We start from the raw sequence: 21,176 nt of genomic DNA on the forward strand, positions 1-21,176 counted from the left end.
CAGCAAGAAGGATAGAACTAGTTTCTGAGGGCACTTTTGGGTTAGATGTTGACACCAGAGGAGATCTAGGTAGTTAAGTAGGAGCAGTTTCTTGTTTAGTGTGACAAACTTGAGTTAAGTTGACCTGGCAAACATATATTGCAGCATTGTTTTCTGCCTTCATGAGTTTTGCAAAAGGAGTATATGGGCTAAGCAGGGTTGATCTGTGAGATTGGTGGCCAGGGATTTTGTTTACAGGTGGGGGTTAGGGGAAGCAGGTCACTAGATTTGTGAGTGTTAACAATTTTGTCAAACTGTTGTATTGTAAGGATGTTGAGGAGTTGGGAAAAGTTTGAGGTTTGTCAGTTGTGAGTTTTGTTATGAGGCTTTTATGTTTTGGCAAGTTCTTATGAGATATATGCGCTGTGGTCATCAATAGCTATTTTCATGTATATATCGTCTTTTTCAGATCAGTGAATTGTTAGGTAATCTTAGATGTAAAAACATTTGTTTTACTGATACAGGAGATTTGTTATGGTAGAGCGGGTTAGTAAAGGCAACATGTAGTTTTATCCAGCGATATGGATTTTATTTTGTGTCTCTTTGTTTGGGGATTGATTTGGAAGGGGATGGTTTCAGATAAATCAACAGAACTGTTTTTCTAAGACTGGATGGGCAGGTCTTTTATGCTAGGTCAGTTATCATCATGACTAGGAGAGCTAGTGTCTCAGAGTATATTTAGTGAGCTTTATTCCACTCATTTGTTCAGGACTAGCAAAGCATCTGATTTAGCAAAGGAAGGTAGATGAATTAGGTATATTAAGAGGGTAGTCAAATGGGTGACTAATGCAGTCTTGCCCTACTTAGGTTTTCTCATCTAAGGCATTTGCACTTGTAGTATATGTTAGCTAATCATTGTATTATTTTGCGTGAAGAAAGAAGATTGTGTTAATGGGACATTTCTTCATTATTGTTCAGCCAGAAGAGTAGTAGTAAGTCCTGGGGAGGTGTTTTTCTGGGCCTTGATCCAGAGAAGCTTGAGGTCATTTGGGGAGAATGCAGAGGTTTTCAGTGGAAACATCTGCTGGGTATGCTTGATTATGTTTAGGCAGAAGGTGGTGTACCTCAAGCTTTAGTCATGCATTTAGGTGGATGATTTGGGTGTAGTTCTCAAAAGCAGCCTCCAAATGTAGGTTAAGAAGAGTTTCTGGTGCTTCTACTTAGATGGTTGGCCATTATTCGAGGCTGGATTGGAGGCCAGCTGTCAGTGTTAAAGAGTTAAACTCTGCTATGTTTGGTTTTGGGTTTTCAGGACTAGAGCCCTGGAATTTTATTGACAAAGACTACTTGTAGTTACAGCTGATGGCATTCATTCTGCTGGACCTATTTAATGTATTCTTTCATTATTTTTGAAAGATTTGTGTTGTTCGCATAAGGTTTCTTGGTTGGTAGGTACTAGCCTAGATGGAAAGACGGGTGTGGAGAATAGGCTGCTTTGCCAGCCTGATGGGTGGAAGAACACTTCCTTTAAAGTGGGAGGTCCTTCTTTTCAAGTCCCTCCCTTGCTGCCAGTAGTTTCAGTGGGAAGTGGCTTGCTTAGCATTTAGTGAGCAGTTGTATGACTTTGTTACGAATAATTTAATGAAGGTAAAAATTCTGTCTCATTGCTACAATGAAATGTTGGTGCTGAATTGTCTTATTGGTTCCTGTAAATAGCTGAGGTGAGCATTCTGATATGCTGCCTCAGTTTTATCGTTGAATTCATGTCACTGTTATTCTCTTGCTGAATCAGATTGTAATAAAGTCTTGTCACATCATCTGTTGGTGACATTTTGTCTCATGTTTAGAGGTCAGGGACAAATGGAGTTTGTTTGCAGACTATTTTGTCCCTGGCGATGCTTTACGGAGAGGGTGTGACACTTGCAGTTTGCTGGTAGAGCTAGAGGGAATGTGTGTAGGGGAGAGGTAGAGGATTAGGGGCTGGATTGTGATTGAACACCCTGTGAAAGTTTAGTATAGGATGTGAGGTCTTAGCTGGGGGTGAGGTGTCTGATCTTACATTAGTTCAGAACTCAGCAGCCTCTTTTGGTACAGGTTTTCAATGCTAGCCCCCCCCCCCCGTTTTCAAGATTATATTTAGATAAAGGGCAGAAGAAGGACCCTTCCTTTAAGGCCGGAGATCTTTCTTTTCCCTTCACTTCCTTCCAGTAGTTCCAGTCACAGTGAGTGGTGATGTAGCCTGCTCTGGGAAGGGGCTTGTTTAATACTGTATGACCCTGCTACCTGGAAGTTAATGGGGGTGAGCGCTTTACCACATTGCCAAGTGGAAGTCTTGATCACTGATTTCTCTTGTTGGTTCCTATAAGAAGTCAAGGTGAGCATTCTGACTTGCCACATGGGTTTATGATTGAATTCGTATTGTTGTGCTGAATATCTATTTATCTACATTGCATGTTATACATTTAAAAATTAAATCTGGTGACATCATCTGTTGGTTTCAGTTTTGTCTCATGCATGGGGTTCAGGGACAACTAAGGATAGGATTATTCTAATACTCCAGACATGCCCAAGCCAAACAATCAGCAATTATTATTAAATGTTTATCTCAAAGTCCCCCATTCTCTCTTCATAATCTTCATGACCAGGTTAGAAATGCTTGTTTCCAGCTGGTGTTTGGGTACTGCAAGACAACAGCTGGAAGAAGATTGTGAACAATCTGAAAAGTAACAATATGTAGAAAAAATGCGCAACATAATTTAGCACCAAAATACATAGTGTCTATACCAGTACATGTCACCTCAGGTGCAAATAAAACTGGTGGGAGGTTGGCATAATGGTTTAGGTATGTACCTTACAAACACAAGGTGCAGGGTTTCATTCTCACATGGGTTAAGTTAAGTGGCTAGGAGTAAAATGGCCCACAAAGGGCAGTTAGCCTAGTACTAATCTAAGAACCTATAATTAAATGATTTGTAAATGAATAACTCACAAAACTGTAAGCTGAATGGATTCTCCCACACACACAAAATAGCAAGTTAAACCTTAATAAGAAAGGAGTATCTCACACAAGAGAAAATAAGAAGGAAGGAAGGAAGGAGGTTTCAGGCGAAAGAAGAAGATGGATGCGTAGCTAAACCATATTAAGGCATCTGAAGAAACTGCTTTTAACTATTTTCCTGTACTCTCTTTTTTTCTGTTTAATAAAATGAAAGCAAAAAAATAAGCAAAAACAAAGTAATGGCTGAACCTGAAACAAATAAATAAGAGGAAACTCACTGTTGATAACAAACAGGAAGTCTTAGACATATTTTAAATACTGAACATTATTTTTGGTAGTACCTTGGTGCCTGAATGTACTTGACTTGTAGGAGATTATCTTGCAATGGAGTGCTTAAAACTGCAGTTTGTGGTGACGGATTCATTTAGCAATGTGCAAAGTGCCAATGGCAGAGAGACACTAAAAGGGTGCCAAAGAAAATCAGTGAATGCATAACACTGCTGCCAGATGTCAGTGCCTGGCCATCTGTTAACACTGCTAATGATGAAGGCTCAGCTGCTGCCATACAGGAACCAAGTGAAATCCTCCAACACTGCACCAAGGAAAGAACGACACATTAGCAGATTCAGTGCTGTCCAAAGAAACAATGTCTTAATATTATACAAGGGAAATCATGGAAGGCAGCCATCTGAGTAACTCTGATGACAGGGGAGGAATGGTTTTACAGGAGGAATTCTCTATTCTCAAATTCATATTGCTTTAGAAAACCTGATCTTGAATAATTAGCAACGAGCGGCTCTGTGAAAATACATCTTTATCAGTTTATTTAGATGGCTATGAAGAAGAAAGCTGAATGATTTCAGAAAGTCTAAATATAACTTACACACACTGCATTAGACATACAGATAGAAGCCCAGATGAATGACTGGATGAATCAACAAGTAGATGGGGCAGACAGACAACCTCTATTAAGGAACAAGCAGCACATATTCAGTTATAAAATGGCAACAGAAAAATCATAACCAGCTGATCAACACAGACAATGCAGTTAATGTTAAAGGCTGGATTTAGTAGATACACATATTGTAGTTATTCCTTTGGAACATGGTTCATCTTTTCAGTTGTATTTGTGTGTGTGTGTGTGTGTGTGTGTGTGTGTGTGTGTGTGTGTGTGTGTGTGTGTGTGAGTGTGTGTATGCGTATATACATACATACATATATATATATATATATATATATATATATATATATATATATACATATATATATATATATTATATATATATATATATATATATATATATGTGTATATATCACAGCAAGAGGTCCGCTGGTTTGATTCTTGGCTGGAGTGCCTTCTGTGTGAAGTCTGTATGTCCTCCCTGTGGCTGAGTGGATTTCCTCTCAGTGCTGCGGTTTCCTCCCACATTCCAAAGACATGCAGTAGGTAGTAGGTAGACTGGACACTCTAAATTGGCTTTTGGTATGAGTGATTGTGTGAGTGAGTGGTATGGATGAATTACCAGGGCTAGACACCTGGCGGTGTAAACCTTGGCTCAAGATGATTGTCACTGTTGAACTGACACCTCAACCCCATGTGCAAAATGGGAAAAAGGGGTTGGCGATGGATGAACTGATGTGCATGTGTGTGTGTATGTATTTGTGTGTGTGTGTGTGTGTGTATATATATATATATATATATATATATATATATATATATATATATATATATATATATGTATATAAAATATGTATAATACTACATATATATATATATGTGTATACTGTATATATATATATATATATATATATATATATATATATATATATATATATATATACATGCACACACACAAGCACACATATACATAAATACACACACATATACATATACATACATGTGTGTGTGTGTGTGTGTGTGTGTGTGTGTGTGTGTGTGTGTGTGTTTCTATGGAAAGTGGGATCTGGTAAAGCATTTAACTCCAAATAAAGTTAACCAAGTGCATGTGCAATGTATCAGATTGGTGCTTTAGAAAATAATTCAGGCTTGCCCTCAACAGGTAAGTGCTATGTCAAATTTTGAAAATGGGTTTAGATGCAGCTGTTGTATTTAATATCCTTTTTCTGGGATGGCAGTGACTACGATGAATCTCTCCACTTTAGTAGTCAGCCAGGTACCAAAGAATATTTATGTGAGATTTTCTGGCAACAGTGAAACTACAGGGCACATGTGAGTGTTCATTACATTGCAGTAACCTAGTTTTTATGGGGATATATCCTACCAAGGACATTAGACATCCAGCCAATCTACAAAGCTTCTGGCTCCTTCTTCTTGCACCAAACATCTGCCCCTAGCATGTGATTACATGCTAGCATTAAGTGGGACATGTGCGTACGAGAAAGCAAAACTTTCTTGGTGTCTGTATGCTTATGCAGGCACTCACCAGCTCAGCTGCATTAGTTTCAGTGGTCGGCTTCAGTTACAACTTACGGCAGATAAATATCCCTAATGGGAGCCTTCCTTTTTCTCAGTATGATTTATTTCAAAATATGTGTATGTCTGTCAGAAGGGCAAAGGTTTTTGTGGTAGACAATTCCCTCATAAGGACACTCTTACTAGCTATGTCTTTTGTCTGAGTGAACAGCACAACATCAGGCCCTGTTAACTATCTTCCTTTTACTCCTAATATAGTAATGAGTAGGTTAACTCTTTGAAGATCTTTCTAGAAAACAAACACCTCAGAGATTTGGCATGTGTGATCATAGCATTGCCTTTCTCTTCAGCAGCAGTTGTTGGCTAAAGGGGTTAGTGAAGAACCCTGGACATTTAACTCGTTTCTGCAATCTGAGACTGATGACTTCACTGAAGGACCTATATATCCTTCAGACCTTCAGGCTATCTTATCTGGTACTTTTCTTATGTCAACTCTGGGGGCTGCCAGTGCCAAAGGATATCACGTCCCTTCGGACTATAGATCAGGCAGAGTTTGTCAGTAAGGGAGAACTACATTTTATACTGTCTGAGGATGAGGGAGGGATAAACCAAGTACTTCTTATTGAAATCTAGCCTATGGATTTCTCTCCCCAAACCATAAAGTTTCAGACCCTTAAAAAGCAAAGTCAGAAACCTAAACACCTGCCTCCTCCTGTAGCTTCTTTTCAAAAGGGCTCCTAGTAGGATTGGTTCAGCTATTCACAGGGCTTATTTAAAGCTAGTCTCTCCAGCCATCTCTTCCAGTTCTATCCAGAGAAAAGGAAGAAAACTCCTTCTTCCTCTGAAGACAATGGTCTCTCTCTCTCTCTCTGTCTCTCTCTGATTCTGATAATGAGGATTTAGAATACACCTTTCATTTATGCTTCCCAACTCATTGTGAATAAGAATCTTTAAATACTCTTTCCTCAAATTCGGTATCTTTTGGATAGAATATCTCCAAGCTGAAAGATTTCTTTTAGTGGAAATGTAAAAGGTTTCAGAGTCTCAAAAGTATGTTATATACTCCTTAGTATGGACTCTTCAAAGCCAGTAATTATCTTATCCTAGTGACCTTATAGGACACCTGTAGCATCTGCCTCAAAAGCTTCTCAAACCACTGTTCAGAAATATCCCAGGCAGATTCTGTAGGATCTATATACACACAGATGGCTTTATGAGGTCTAATTGAAGATAAAATAAAGGAGCACAATGTTGCGAGTCCACAGTATTGTTTTAATATTAAAAATAATAAACCAAAGTCGTTAAGCACTTTCATCAACTAGTATGACTTCTTCAGACAGTTTTGCATAACCTACTTTGGTTTTCAGGGCAATTAATTGGCAAACATATGTCTCAGTATGTGATATTTGATTTTGCCAGCATGCAACAGTCTTTAGGTCAGCCTTCTCCATTTGAGAGACAAAAACAGGATATGGTTAATTCTGCTTTTCAATAAGCATTTCATTAAGTGTGCTTATGATGCAGATGCTGCTGTTACTTCTGCTAATAGAACAGTTATAACTAGAAATACGTAGGTAAGACTGAAGAATTTCCCTGAAGATGTGAACGCTCAGCTTTTAAATACCCCACTTGATAAAGATCTTCAGTTTGGAAATTCCACAACTGACATCCTTAAGAAGGTGGAAGAGAGAGGGAGAGAGAGATAAAATGTGTTGCAGGGAATGAAGTAACTGTTTTTATCATCTATTCCAGAGTATAAAAGAAATTATCCCTCTAAAACTGGGCCTTTTTTCAAAATCTATTTAAATTTTTCCAAAAAACATTTTCTACGCAGCAATAAAAGAAAAAAAGGCAAGGTGCCACAAAAGAAAACAAAAACAAAAAAAAAAAAAAACAAAAAAACAAAAGGAGAGGCATATCAAGGGCTATCCTTTCAAAAGAAAAACAATACTATGTATATCTTTTAACACCCCTCACCTCCACTCCAGCCTTCTTCACCAAACTGTAGGCAATATTTCCTGGTGCCTTCATCTCTGGAAAAAGATAAATGTTGATTCTTGGGTTATCAGAATAATTCAACATGGTTGCAATCTTCAGTTGTGAACCCCTCCTATTCAAGCCAATTTCCATCTCCCCCACTGAACCACATTCATCTTTTTCCTCAAATTCTTTTGGATCTGTTGTCTGAGGGAGAAATATAGTCCCCTCTTCCAAACAAAGGAGAGGCTTCTATTCCATAATGTTTCTGGTTCCCAGTATTGAAACACCTGCAGCACTGTCTTAGATCTTTCAAAACTGAATGCATTTCTCCTGTTTCAAAAATTCAGAATGATGATCCTAAGAAAACCTTTTCCTTTGTTATCATGAGAGACATGAAAGACTTTTCTGTTCATTTTAGATCTCAGATTTACATGCTCTTACCTTCCTATACAGAAAGTGACACAGATGTTTCCCATGATTCTGTGCCTTTGTGTTGCCCTTTCAGTTTCCATCATTAAACCTCTGGACTCTCCACTGCCACAAGATTCTTCCTATAGTGCCTGGCCAGATTCATAAAATTCTGATGACTTCAAGTCACTCAGATTTATGTTTACTTGGATGATTGCCTCATTACAACTTCCACCTCCCAAGACATTCTGGAATCTCTCCACTTTAGTATGAATCTTTTCAGCTGCCTGGGCTTCAAGCTAAACACTGAAAAGTCATGCTTAATTATTTTACACAGGAATTGTTTTCTATTTTTTTTTCTAGACACCTGTCTGCTTATAACTTTTCTTCCCAAAGAGAGTGTATCTTCTTATTACCATTTCTCAAATCTATATCATGAAAAACATACCCATAAGAGGACTTCTGAGGATTCTAGGTTTTATGACATTAGTCATTCTCATAGTTCTATTTGTGAGACTTCCCAGTAGGAAATGTATTGGTTCGTCAAATGCACTTTGGTCAAATATCATTCTCTAACCTTCTCAATTCTTGTCCTCAGTTTCATCAAGGAAGAACTCAACTGGCAGGTCAACCAAGCCCCAGTAATATCCAAGTCTTCCTTTTTTCTTCTCCCACTCCTTCTTAGTTTATCACCACAGATGTCTCAAACTTAACATGAAAGTTGTGTCTTAGGGTGTCAAGGTCCACAGCATGTGGGGACCTCATTTTAGACATAATCAACCCTTTTATCTCGATTTGCCTACAAGGATTTATGGTGTCATGTCAACTGCTGCCATCTGTGCTACAGTCCAGCCTTCTTCAATGGTCATGCTTGACTGTCACTCGTCTTCTCTCACACAATTCATCCATCTCTCTGGTGCATACCCCCATTTCTTTTTGCCTTCTTCCTGTTTCTACCAAATCTTCTTCCCCATATTGTCTTCTGCTTTCTGAACATGTCCTTAACCACCACAATCTGTTATCTGTGACCTTTTATGTAATTGGAACTACTTTGGCTTCTGCCCTTATGTCCTTTTTTCTTCTTTCGTCCCACAGTGTATCCCACCCCTCAATTCAGTCACTTCATCTCCATCACCTCTAGATTCCTCGACTGTTCTGTCTTCACTGCCCATGCTTCTGTACCATACAGAAATACTGGTCTGTCCACTGTTACATACACCTTACTTTTTAGCTTCTTTGGCATTCCTCTGTCACACATTACCACTGACACTCTGTGCTACTTGGCTTCAGACTTAATTATTTTAGATTTGATCGACTCATTCAGACTTCTCTTCAACTAACTGCTCCCAGATACTTGAAGCCGTTAATTTGTTCCATTACTTTCCTTTCAGTCTCAGTTTTCATCTTCTTCTGTTTATCCCCATTTGCTGCCATGACAACTTCCTTGTCTGCAATCACTATTGCATATCATTTCCTTCACATTTGCAGAAGTTATTTTTTCAGAGTCTGCTTGTAATGCCATACAACAGTTTTGTTGATCTGTCCCCTCCAACCTGTTTGATAATGCAGTTACTCACCAGTATGAACAGCAGTGGGCTCAGAGCTGAACCCTGATGCACAATGTCTCTCACTGGGAACCCCTCTGTGAGTCCAAACACTGTTTTTACTTGTTTCATTGGTCCCTGTACATTGCATGGATGCACAGTGTCTCTCACTGGGAACCACTCTCCGAGTCCAAACACTGTTTTTACTTGTGTAATTGGTCCCTGTACATTGACTGCACTAATTCTACCAATGTTTACAAGATTTTGAACCATCACAGGAGTGTCCAAATCAGCTTTCTTGGGGCCTTAACATATGCTTTTTCCAAGACTAGGAATGCACAGTTGGAGTCTTCTCTCATCTTCTCAGCTATCTGTCACACTGCAAACATCAGGTCATTTGTGCTGCATCTAGATTTGCATCCAAACTTCTCATCTCTCATCTTGCTTTCTACTACTCTGCATTTTTGTTTATTATTCACTCTACACACTTTCATGCAGTATGAAATGAGTTTGATACCTCTATATATAGATAGATAGTATGCCAAAATGTGCATGTCCACAGCTAGTGTCATTTGGCTTTGTTGACCTGAATCTGTTGATGAAGACTTAAAAAGGAAAAAGTAAAAGTCACAGACATTCAAAAACCATATTGCTGAAATGCTTGATGTCCTCTAGGGGTCATTTACATCTAACCCATGGGCCTCTATTCCAGGAGGTTTAAGGTATCACACGAGAAAACTATAGTTTGGCTAGGTTTTTCTTGTAGTTTTTACTAATTGGTTTGTCTGTGTGACCTTTTCACTTTTTGGTTTTGCTTGTTAGTAGGGATATTTTGCAGACACCTTAATGGTTATGGACACTAGCTGGGTTTAAAGACTTGTGTTGCTAGAGATAGCCAAAAGTCCACTTATGCTGTGCTCATGAGGTCATAAGAAGGCTGAAACGTGCATGTTCACAGCTAATGGTGTTTGGCTTTGTTGGCTTTAATCCATCTGTAAGGACCTAAAAGGGTAAAAGTAAATAGTCATGGACATTCAGAAGCCATATAGCTGAAAAACTTGCTGTCCTTAAGGGACATTTGCATATATCCAGTGGGCTTTTATTTCAGGAGGATTAAGGTATAAACACAGTGAAAACTCTAGTTTGGCTAGAATTTTTCTTGTTTTTAAAGCTATTCATTTGGTCATGTAGCTAATTAACCCTTAATAGCCATTAAATTACCTTCAGTAATGATAACATTTTGATCGACTTTAGGCCTGGAAGAATAGGGAACTTATAATTTTCCCCTGTAAAGTGCAACTAACCTTAACTGCCAATGGAAACATTCAGTGTCCTAAAACAAACAACTCTTTGTCTTTATGTATGTCTTCACTATGACTCACCTATTTTGACTAACCTCTAGATCTCTCTTAAATCAGAAATGGATCAATGCTATAATAAGATAGCTAAACTGTCAGCTAACTGGCCTCCCACACCAACTAGCCCATACGCAACTTCTTCTGATCCATAAAATACAGTATTACCCATCTATCTCATCAGTACTTCATCACTATCTCCCAAGTCTCTTTTTGAGCTCAGGGGAGAAAAACATGCTTGAAATTTTTTAAGCAAAAAAAGTATGGGGATAAATTTATATTCACATTGCATATCTAAAAAAGGGAACTCTATCTCTAATTCACTCAGAACTATATCTAGCCTCCACATATTTAAGTCATGTAATTGGTTGTTTTGGACCATTTCTAGCTCTTTTGTAGTTCACTGTTTAAAATCCCCGTTTGCACGGCTTTGCGCGGTTGTGCGCATAGCGCAGCGCCGGTTAAACTTCTTCTGGCTGCGCCAGGTCTGCTCTTCAAATTTTCCCTTAAGGAAGCTCTACTCTTAGTATAATCAGACTACTCACTATATTATAAGCCTAGCACTTGTTCTCAATACTTCTCTACTAAGTAAGCACTCTCGTACTAAGTAAAGCATTACATCTACTTACCACCCCTGTGAATATCCACTTCCCTTAAAGGTACAGCACTCCCTTATACTGTTCTAGCATGTCGAGTGGTAGATTACTGGCATCCTCTCCAGTTCAGCTGGTCAATCTGGGTATCTTGAGACAATGCTACAATTGTCTCATGTACACAGACAACCCTCTCCTCCTCCCAACAAACACAAATACATGTGAGAGATGCAACTATATAGCCAAATGGGAGGCTGAACTCTCTCAACTCAGGGCTGGCATGACCAGACAGGAGGAGATGGTAACCACACACACAACAATCCCAGTCCCACATAGACCTACCACAACTGCAAACCAAACACACAAAAACACAAAGACATACTCGGAGGCTCTAATAAAAAACTTACCAAAACAACAGAGGCTCCCAAAGCAGACATCCAAAAATCCACCACCTCAAAACAAAACACATCCAACACATACTTCAATAAATCAGTGTGTCAACCAATCACAGCCCTTAAGGCCAAACACCATGCCTGATACACTAGTAATAGGTGACTCTATAGTCAGACACACTGATGTCCCGCTGTCCAGGCTGAACAAGGAGAGGGTGACTGTGAGCTGACTATCGGGAGCTAGGATCCGCCACATAACACACACACTCAAGTCACTCCAAAGCAAGTACAAATATGACTCCATCATTGTCCATGCTGGTGTGAATGACCTGAGATGTACCTCCCTGGACTACATGAAAAGAGACATAGAGGAGCTCTCCGATTATGTAGCCCAGGCTGGTATGACCCTGACCCTGAGCAGCATCTTGCCCTCACCAAGAATGATACCACAATACAAAGACAAGATGATCAGCTTTAATAATTGGCTCAAGTACTGGTGTCATTCTAAGGGGATCCAATGTCTGTCTGCCTGGGATGACATGTTGGACAAGCCACGCTGCTTGAGGGATGGCTTACACCTGTCACCACTGGGCTTCCGGATATTGGCTAAGGCTCTTGCCACCCCCATAGTGCCTTTTTTAGGCAAGGCTCAAAAGACAAACCCACCTCCTTAGAAAACAAAAATGGAAAAAACTAAGGGTAATGCTGCTCAATGCCAGAAGTCTAAATCTCAAGATGCAGGCACTTGATGCACTCCTCAGCATGGAGAACATCGACGTGTGTGCAGTAACTGAAACCTGGTTCAAGGCTCCTGAGAGCACCCCAGCACTACCAGGCTATACCTCGTATCATACTTTTCAGCCCCAAAACCCGGGCCGAACCACAAAGGGAGGGGGAGTGTCCATATTCATCAAGGACACCCACACCTCCAGGTTAGTAGCAACACATGAAGCATCAGAGACCATACAGGTGCAACTAACCATGGGCAAAACTGCTATACAACTGGTAGCATGTTACAGACCACCCTCCCAATCTCAAGAACCCCACTCAGCCTTCCTGAAGACATTGGAGGATATGAATGTATCACAAAATACCATCATACTGGGAGACTTCAACTACTCAAACATAGATTGGGTACATTATTCTAGCCCTAATACCCTAGCCCAAACATTCCTGGAATTCATAAATTCAAATGCAGTGGAACAACTAGTCACCTCTCCCACTAGGGGAGATAATATACTAGACCTGATCATCACAAACATGGGGACAAAATGCTCCACACCGGAAGTATACCCATCACTAGTGAGATCTGACCACAAACTAATCACCCTGGATATACATATCCCACCTCCACCCCCAGCACAAAAGACCACAGTGAAAAACTTCTCAAAAGCAGACTTAACTCTTCTTAAGACTGAGATGGTATCCTTTAAGCCCACTGTGCCAGTGGATACCACATCCCACAATGCCGAATACTTCACAAATACTTTCTATGGACATCTCCAAGAATGCATGGATCATGCAATCCCTAATAAATCCAAGTCCCTCGCCACCAAAGGAAAGCGTCCTGTCTGGTGGTCCTCAGCCATTAACAAATTGTATAACAAAAGAAGGAAACTACTGCACGTCAGAGAAAAATCCCATGAAGGAAAGACATCTCTGATCAACATTAGCAGAAAACTACGTTCTTTCATAAAAACATCCAAGGCCAACTTTGAGAGAAAAATTACTAAGGACACTAAAGATAACCACAAAGCCTTCTTCAGCTATGTTAGAAACCTGGGCGGAAACCCTCAGATATGCTCAGAGTTGGTTCACAACAACAAAAAATACACTGAACCCACAGATATTGCCAACATTCTGGCTGACAGGTTCAGTGCAAATTTCTCCCCTCCCTCACCCCCAAAAGAAGAAATACTTATCCCAGCTGAATGTAATCTGCCTGTCATCTCAGATGTCCAAGTGAGAACCGCCCTAAACAAAGCTAAAAACACAGCATCAATGGGACCTGATGGTATCCCGGGTTGCGTGTTACGTGAACTCCAAGAGGAGCTAAACCCACACATAAAAATGCTATTTAACCTTAGCCTTACTTCGGGATATGTACCTGAACACTGGCGTACAGCAACAGTGGTCCCACTCGACAAAGGGGGTGTCTCTACAGACCCTGGAAACTACCGCCCCATAAGCTTAACCAGCCTGGTCTGCAAAGCTATGGAAAGAATCATTATGGAACTCATAAACAGAGACACAGGGGACCTACAGACACTTGACCCCACCCAGTGCAGCTTTGTAAAGGGCAGATCCTGCCTTTTGAACCTGGTTGACTTTTTCAAAACAGTCACTAGAGCCATTGATGAGGGCAAAGCAGTCCATATAGCCTACCTGGACTTGGCTAAGGCCTTCGACACAATACCCCACTCAGGCATCATAGATAAGCTCAACAGCTTAAATGTAAACCCTTATGTCACTAGATGGGTTGCAAACTGGCTAAAAGACAGAACCCATAAAGTTAAAATCGCTGGAGCAATGTCAGACTCAAAGCCAGTCACAAGTGGTGTCCCACAGGGATCTGTCCTGGGACCCCTCTTGTTCGGCATTTATTTCTCAGATGTTAAAGCAAACATGGGAGGGCTGTGGCTGACAAAGTTCACAGATGACTGCAAACTAGGCGCCATAGTCGATACACCAGCGGACACATACATCCTACAAAAAGGCCTCACAGAAACGGGCAACTGGTGCCGGAGTCACGGCCTTAAACTAAATGCCAAAAAATGTATAGTCATCCCCTTTGGGAAAAACAAAGTACCCACAAATTATCACATAGACAGCAACCCACTGAGTACAGAAAATGTAATCAGAGACCTAGGGACCCAAATCGACAGCGGTCTCTCATTTGACACCCACATTGCCAAAGTGGTCAGAAAAACATTCTACCTTGCACACCTCATCATGAAGGGATTCACATCCAGATCCAAGGATGTCATTGTACCCCTATACTCCTCCCTCATCAGACCCATAATTGAGTACAATGCCCCATTTGGTATGTACCTCACCCGGCATTTGCAACAGCTGGAGAGACCACAAAAGTACCTCACCAAGAGGATCAAGGGTCTCCAACATATGTCTTATTCTGCCAGACTAAAGAAACTTCAGCTCTATTCAGTAGCATACCGCCTGCTCAGAGGTGATCTCTGCCTGATGTACAAGGCCATGTCCAATCAGGATCTGATGGACATGCTCCACCTCAAAAAATCCAAATCCATCAGGACCACGAGAGCTAAAGACTTAAACCTTGGCACAAGTATGAATAGGACATGCTGGGGGGATAGATTCATAACCCAGAGGCTTCCCATGCTTTGGAACAAGATCCCAGTTCGTATTAGGCAGAGCCCCTCACTGACTCTCTTCAAGAGAAATCTTGATGAGTGGATGGGAGATCGTAAATTTACCCCATGGGTCACATCTGTGTCACTGCTAGACAGAGGCACAGTAAACTAATTCTATTATATAAGGGGACCTTCATTGTGTCACTATTAGACAGAGGCACAGAATTCTAAATTTATTCTGTACATTTTTTGTACCATTTCATGGGGTGGCAAAAGCCACATCACTATGGCTAAGCTTACAAATGCCCCAGGGCAGATAGCCTAGTACTATTCTATGAAACTATGAAACTATGTTTCAAAGAATGTCTCACTAATTCATGGCTATGCCTTTGCACCTCACTTGTATGACATATATCAACAAATACATTACATTTTTACTAATCTACACTCTAATTATATTTTTTCTATCTACTCCTTTCAACACCTGCCCTCGTATCACTCTCAGAGTAGACTTGTATTTTTTTTTTTATTTTTATTCCCTAGCATAGTAGACTATATTTCTAATATTTTTGTATATACTGATTATTATATTTAATCGTCATTTTTATTTACATCACTGTTGTCTCCTCATGCTTTACTGTATCCTATGTATTCCACTATTAAACTGTATATGTATATGCTTTTTTAAGGGTTCCTATTGCATTATTGAATTGCTGAAACTTCGAACCTGAAAACATCGAATACAAGTGTTTGAAGTTTCAGCAATTCGAATTAAACAACAAAAAAAAAAAAGCTCAAAAACTGTTGTAAGTAGGGGGGGGCAAGCCCCCCTGAACCTCCCACACCCCATGCTCTTTAAATATACCAACTTCGAGATCACACTATAGTGCAGTAAAGGTAAATATTCCCTTTCTGCACTGTAGTGCGATCTCAGAGTTGGTATATTTACGGAGTGGGGGGGGTGGGGAGTGCAGGCAAGCCCCCTGGTTACGACAGTTACTTTCTGTCCATTGTTTTTTTTTTTTGTGTTCAAAATTATAAAACTTCGAACGTACAAGTTCGATCTTGTGATGTTCGAAGTTTTATACTTTTGATCACGTAATATATATATGACACCAAATGTATGAGCACAGAGACACCTGGATTTTGTAAATACAAACTCTCTGGACCAGATTATCAATACACCAACCAGTGGTGCAACTATACTGTATCTGTCCCTCACTAATATGGGACAGTACTGCACAACCTCTAGTGTAATGACTTATGTGGTAGGGTCAGACTACAACATGGTCTCCTTTGAAGTAAAATTAAAACCTGGAAACCCAGCTAACCCTGGAATATTCAGGAGCTATTCTAAGGCTAACATTCTACTATTAAGTGATAATGTGGCAAAATGTCAAACCCCTATCAACCCCGAGAACAATTCTGCCAACATATAAGTGTTCACAGAAACCTTATACAAAAATGTTAATAGCTGCACAGAGGCAGGTGTACCCACCAGACAGAAGGTACAGAACTAACCTGAAAAACAAGCCACCCTGGTGGAATCACATCAGTAGGCTGTATAACAGGAGGAAGGAAGAAAATGATGGCAACAATGATCAGGTGCAGTACCAAGCATCCATTAGAATTATGAAGCCTGATAAGGGGGAGGGTTGGTGGTCGTGGACCAACAAATGTACATAGATGAAAAGTTGGGGATTCTATATGGAGACTGTTTGTGGAAAGCTCACTAAATGAGTTTAATATAGCTAACAGAAATATTGATGTCACTTTGAATGATTTATTATTTAGCTATCAGATAACACAGGAAGAACATAGCTTTCTAACACAAATGCACTCTAAAACTCCAACAATATTTGGAATCCCCAAAAGAACCCCCCCCCCCCCAGGCCTATTGTGGATGCAAATGCATGGAAAACAACACCTTAAGCCAAATGTCTTGATTTTCATTTAAAATCTACACTTCTTGATTACCAACATATATTCAAGGATTCATGGGATTGTTTGAAGAAAATCAAGAAAGAATTATATAGTAATTATATAGTAATAAATTAATTTTGGCTACCATTGATATAAAAGATTTATTTAGCGTAATATCACATGAAAAGGGCCTTGACCTATTTTATGATTTTTTATGCAGTAACACAAATATACGGCATGAAAGGATATTAATGTTTAGAACTTTAATGGAATTGGTCCTTAATAACAATTACATCATACTTGAGAACCAGCTATTTAAACAGACAACAGACATAGCAATGGGGGTGGCCTGTGCCCCCCTGTTTGCCAATATAGTTTTGGCCCAGTGGGAACTCACTCAGGAATTCAATTTAGAGCTATTCAAGCTGGTTAAATTCTATGGGACATTTTTGGACGCTATATTAATATTCTGGGAAGGCAGTGAAAATGAATTACAGATATTTTTGAATTTTTAAATACGAGTACATCTTTTTAAAATTTCACTATGGAACAAAGCAATGACAAGATCAATTTTGTGGATATATTTATTATCAAACATGAAGTAGAACAGAACTTTAAAACCACAATATACAGAAAATCCACATATTCTAATAGCCTCTTACACTATGAGAATGGACACCCTGACTTTCAAAAAAAGTCACTTGTCAAAGGCCAATGTGTTAGATTGGCATGTATGATCAATGTCTTAGAAATGTTCTATGAAGGGAGGGACAAGTTGAGGGGCATGTTACAACTAAGAGGGTATCCTAACAATTTTATTGATCCAATTCTTAATGAGGTCATGGAAAAAAGGGTACGTGGACACTTTTTTCCATTATTAGGGACTGATACATCTGGTCTTTCCAGGCTTGTTAGTTGTTGCTGAATCACCTACCAAGGGGAGAAAATGCTGAGAGGAGAAAGGAGCCACTTTTGAGATTTTAAGTATTTTCTTCTGCTTTTTTGTTAAGAATTACTGCTTTGCCGCCTACTTTTCAGTGTTTTCCAGCTTGCTAAAGTTTATATCTGTATTAGAAACAGTATTCAGAACACATCTAGAGCCTGTTTACTGCATTTCCTGTGTTGCACTTAACTTAAAATCGTTTTTTTTCTCTTAAAACTGCATTTTACCTGACTTTGGCCTAGCACTCAAGTGTGGGGTCATTTATTGCACTGTTGTGCTACCTTTAAACTAAAACAAACAAAAAAAAAAGCAAAAAAATCTTGCTTTTTTCCCACTTTCTGAAATTTAAGAAAGTTCAGTTACAGATTTGCTGTTCTGAACTGTTTGTAAGTTTCTTGGAGGCCAGTGCTTGCTTGCACTAAAGGGAAGTCTCTGTGTTCACCAGTGGCAGTGGTTAACACTGAACAGCCTGCCTGTCCCTGTAGGAGTGGTTACTGCCTAGAAGCTGTAGTTTTATTGGCCATTTTGGGTCAATTCTAAACTCCTTGATCTCTTTCTCTTAAAACCCTGCTGCCTCGTGGTTTTGGCGTCTTCCCAGGCTTGTTAGTTGTTGCTGAAGCACCTAACAAGGGGAGAAAATGCTGAGAGGAGAAAGGAGCCACTTTTGAGATTTTAAGTATTTTCTTCTGCTTTTTGTTAAGAATTACTGCTTTGCCGCCTACTTTTCGGCATCTTTCAGCTTGCTAAAATTTATAACTGTATTAGAAACAGTATTTAGAACACATCTAGAGCCTGCTTATTGCATTTCCTGTGTTGCACTTAATTTAAAATAGTTTTTTTCTTTTAAAACTGCATTTTAACTGACTTTGACCTAGCACTCAAGTGTGGGGTCATTTATTGCACTGTTGTAATTATTTTGCTACTTGTCTATCTCTGCTACCTTTAAACTAAAACAAAAATGAAAAAAAAAAAAAAAAAAACTCTAGCTTTTTTCCCACTTTCTGAAATTTAAGAAAGTTCAGTTACAGATTTGCTGTTCTGAACTGTTTGTAAGTTTCTTGGAGGCCAGTGCTTGCTTGGACTAAAGGGAAGTCTCTGTGTTCACCAGTGGCAGTGGTTAACACTGAACAGCCTGCCTGTCCCTGTAGGTGTGGTTACTGCCTAGAAGCTGTAGTTTTATTGGCCATTTTGGGTCAATTCTAAATTCCTTGATCTCTATCTCTTAAAACCCTGCAACCCTCTTTTAGCGCAGTCTTGCGCACAGAGCAGCGTCGGACAGCGCCGCTTAAACAAGCTTAAACTATTCCCGGCTCCACAAAGTCTACTCCACTTTCTCCCTTAGAACTGCTCTAAATCTCAAATTAAGCACTCTATTCTCATTCTAAAGCCCTGCACTTGCTTGTATAAGTAATCTCATAGGTAAACACAAACTAAAGCACTACATCCTCTTATACTCCTTCAAAGCACTTGCTCCCTATTGGTTCTTTCTGATCAGTCAATAAGTAGTTCCCTATATTAGTCAGGCATGTCCAAAGGTCAGTTTTGAGTTTACTCTCCAGTCCAGCTGGTGAATCTGGGAAACTTGAGGCAATGTTACAACTGCCTTATGTATACAGACCACCCTCTCCTCCTCCCAACAAGCTCAAATATATGTGAGTGATGCACCTATATAGCCAAACTGGAGGCTAAGCTCTCTCAACCCAGTACTGGCACAGCCTGTCAGGAGGAGAAGGTAACCACACACACCACAAATCCAGTCTCACATAGACCTATCGCATCAGCAAACCAAACACATAAACACACAAAAACATACTCGGAGGCTCTAAATAAAAATCTGCCTAAGCAGCAGAGACCTCCAAAGCAGACAGCCAAGCAACACCTACCACGAAACAATATCCACGTAGCACATAGCTCACAAAGTCAGTGCGCCACACAGTCACAGCCCTTAAGGCTAAACAACACACCTAATACACTTGTAATAGGTGACTCTATTGTCAGACACACTGACGTCCCACTCACCAGGCTGAACAAGGAGAAGGTCACTGTAAGCTGCCTGTCGGGTGCCAGGCTCCGCCACATAACACAAGCACTCGGGTCAGTCAAAAGCAAGTATAAGTATGACTCTGTCATTGTCCATGCTGGTGTGAATGACCTGAGACATACTTCCCTGGACTACATGAAAAAAGACGTACAGGAGCTCTTTGATCATGTAGCCCAGGTCGGTATGACCTTGACCTTGAGTAGCATCTTACCTTCACCAAGAATGATGCCACAGTATAAAGACAAAATGATCAATTTTAACAATTGGCTAAAGTATTGGTGTCATTCAAAGGGGATCCAGTGTCTGTCAGCCTGGGATGACATGCACGACAAGCCACGTTGCTTTGCTAGGGACGGCTTGCACCTGTCACCCCTGAGTTTTTGAATACTGGCTAAGGCTCTTGCCTCCCCCATAGTACCTTTTTTAGGCAAGACTCAAAAGACAAACCCATCCCCATAGACAACACAAAGAAAAAAAAACTAAGGGTAATGCTGCTCAACGCCAGAAGTCTAAACCTCAAGATGCATACACTCGAGACTCTCCTCAGTATGGAGAATATCGATATCTGTGCAGCAACAGAAACCTGGTTCAAGGCTCCCAAGAGCACCCTAGCACTACCAGGCTATACTTCATACCATGCTTTCTCGCCCCAAAACTCGGACCGAACCACAAAAGGAGGGGGAGTATCCATATTTATCAAAGATACCCACACCTCCAGGCTAGTGGCACTGCACGAAGCTTCAGAGACCATCCATGTGCAACTAACAGTGGGCAAAACTGCCTTTCAGTTTATAGCCTGCTACAGACCACCCTCCCAAACACAGGAACCTCACTCGGCTTTCCTGAGAACACTGGAGAATATGAAGGTCTCTCCAAGCACTATTTTATTGGGTGACTTCAGCTACCCAAACATCGATTGGGAAAACTACTCAAGCCCAAACACCCTCACCCAACAGTTCCTAGAATTTATAAACTCAAATGCTATAGAACAACTGGTCACCACTCCCACAAGAGGGGAAAACATACTGGATCTGGTCATCACCAACATGGGGTCTCTATGTTCCACACCAGAGGTATACTCCTCATTGGTAAGATCAGACCATAAACAAATCTCATTGGACATCCATATTCCGTCCCCACCCCTAGCCAAGGAAACCATGGTGAAGAACTTCTCAAAAGCAAACTTCACACTTCTTAAAACTGAGGTGGAATCCTTCAAAGCCCCCGGGCCAGTGGACAATACAGTCCAAAATGCAG

Source organism: Protopterus annectens, chromosome 15.part0, assembly GCF_019279795.1.
Source record: "Protopterus annectens isolate FY-2018-M chromosome 15.part0, PAN1.0, whole genome shotgun sequence".
In the NCBI taxonomy this organism is placed as follows: domain Eukaryota; kingdom Metazoa; phylum Chordata; order Ceratodontiformes; family Protopteridae; genus Protopterus; species Protopterus annectens.